Genomic DNA, 2,325 nt, shown 5'->3' with positions numbered 1-2,325 from the left:
CCGCCCCGCCCCGCCCCGCCCCGCCCCGCGCGGCGCGGCGCGCTTCAGGACGTTGACATTCCGATCACCATCCATCTCGGGCCGCGGACAGGCCCCCGCGAGGGACCCGCCCCGGGCCGGTGGGTGCAGAGGCTGATGAGGCTGATAAGCCCCCAAGTCCCCATTGTTGTTTGTCCGATGGTGAAATTCGAAAGAAGGCGGGCAGCAGCAGCCACCCGGCAAGGCGGGAGCGGCGGGGCGGCTCACTGAAGGGGGTGTGTGCGTCGAGGTTCACCGGCAGCGGCCGCGAGCTCTCGATCTCGATGGCTCGAATCGGTCTCGCGTCGCGGGCGCGATAGCCGCACATACTACGGGGTGTCGCAACGCAACGGGGGAGTGCCGCGCGCGCGCGGGTCAGGGGACCGGTCAGGACCTCCGGCCGGAGGCCGCCGCGGGCCTCCCCCGCATGTCTCTGGTCAATCACGTCTTCGTTGATGCTGTTAACGGAACCGTCATCACATGCAAGATGGAGTCGTCCCACCAACACGCATATCGCCACGAACAACGCCTCGGCGAAATCCTTTTCGCACCAAAAATCGACGAAATATGACAATCTTTTCAGCTGGTGTCTGTCTGGACGGTCATGACCCGCAAGACGTCAATGTGATGCCATACACCGCCGCCTCTCTCACGTTCACCTGGAGGCTGAGGCCCCGCAAGAGCTGCACGGTGCGGTAGGTTGGTCCGAGGGGTACTTCACTCAAAAAAATCAGTGTACACTCTTCGAAAAAATCAGAAGAAAATCATAAAAAATCATGAAAAAATCACAAAAAAAAATCACAAAAAATCACAAGAAATCAAGAGAAACAGAAAAATCAGTGTACAATGTACAACAATTTATAGAAAAGGGCCCCTCGGGTTAGTCCGCGCGGCCGGCCTGTGTCGAGGGACTTCCCTCGCTTCCCTCGTCGCGGCCGCTCATCATCAGACTGTTTGCATCCGTCTGCAGCACTCAGTGGACACTGTCACAGCGTCACAGACGCCGCCGCCGAGTTTGCAGTGATGGGACGGACGGCTGACCTCGCCCCGTCCCCTCGCAGATCACTTTGTGGGTCGCGGTCGGGTCGCTCGCGGGGACTCCTCTGATCGGCCGCCGCTTCGGGTCGCACCACGGAAAGATCTTTACTCCGTGGCCACAATGTGGTCGCACGAAGTCGGAAAACTTGACTTTTTTCGGGGCGGTTCGTTGGTGGGGTCAAATTCTCACTCGAGGTGTCGGTGGCGATGAAGAATTGGGGCGGGGGGCTGGCTATAAGTAGCCAGAGCCTTCCCGTTCCCGTTCGGAGTGTACTGGACTGCATGCAGGCGTGCTTGCGTGTTGTGGTTGCCTATTCACAGAGGGCCACAAGGCAGCGCAGTTAAAAACGATAGGCTAAACTGCCCACGCGTCTGCGCATGAGCAGAATAACTTCACACGCGACGGATGACGGGACCCCGCGCTAGGGTGGCCGCCCAAAATACTCAAAATATCTTGAGAGACCAGCGCCGGTCAAAATCGAGTAGAGGATGGAAAATACAAGCTTACGTGGTTTTTCCTCTGGCTGAGACACAACAGCCCAGCCCTTGAAGTTTAGGCCGGGAGTGGTGAGCGCCTACCTCACGGGGAAGGCCCGGGGGGCGGGGCGGACGGACGCCGCCGCGGTGCGCGCGTAGACAGAGGCGGGCGGCGCGGAGCGCGGAGACAGGCGGTGGCGACCGTATCTCGGACCTCGCGACGGCGGGACTGGTCCGCGCAAACTGATCACCACGATCACCACTCTCTGCTCGCCGCCCCTCAAGCTGCCGATACCAATCGGGCCCGCCGGGCGCGTTCGGGCCGGGGGCGGGGGCGGCCGTACTCACAGGCGTACTGTCCCTCTGCCCCGGACTGCCCGGACTGATGCCCGGTCCGCACTCACTGCCCAACCACTCGGCGGTGGCGTCGGGTCGGTACCCATAGCGAGCAATGAAATGTCAGACCGATATCAAAACGACGTCAGGCATCAGAAATTTGTCGGTATTTGCATCAGATCGATAGTAATAAAAACGTGGCCCTCACACTGGAAATGCAAGTGTGTGAATGTCGCTCACCTGCAGGTGAGCGACATTCCATTCGTACACTTAGGGGGGCAAACGTGTGAATTTTCTAGGAAAAATTCACACCTTTACCCCCCTAAGTGTACGAACGGAATGTCGCTCACCTGCAGGTGAGCGACATTCACACACTTGCATTTCCAGTGTGCTGATACTTTAGCAGCCACGCAGCCACTGACAACGTTTTCCATTAGTAATACGGAATGACTCCTT

The 2,325-nt window shown here is 59.1% G+C and overlaps 1 long non-coding RNA gene across 1 annotated transcript in view; it reads right to left on the bottom strand.

Moving 5' to 3' along the window:
• The window catches only part of LOC127751361 (uncharacterized), a 12,629-nt gene extending 10,832 nt beyond the window's left edge, over positions 1–1,797 (bottom strand). The window contains exon 1 of the long non-coding RNA XR_008012092.1: positions 1,565–1,797. This is a non-coding gene — a long non-coding RNA (uncharacterized LOC127751361). The remainder of the gene's footprint in view (positions 1–1,564) is intronic.
• Between the last annotated feature and the right edge of the window lie 528 nt (positions 1,798–2,325).

This window comes from Frankliniella occidentalis, unplaced genomic scaffold, assembly GCF_000697945.3.
Source record: "Frankliniella occidentalis isolate FOCC.00 unplaced genomic scaffold, Focc_3.1 Scaffold449, whole genome shotgun sequence".
NCBI lineage: Eukaryota > Metazoa > Arthropoda > Insecta > Thysanoptera > Thripidae > Frankliniella > Frankliniella occidentalis.
This window is presented reverse-complemented; position numbering and strand designations above follow the sequence as displayed.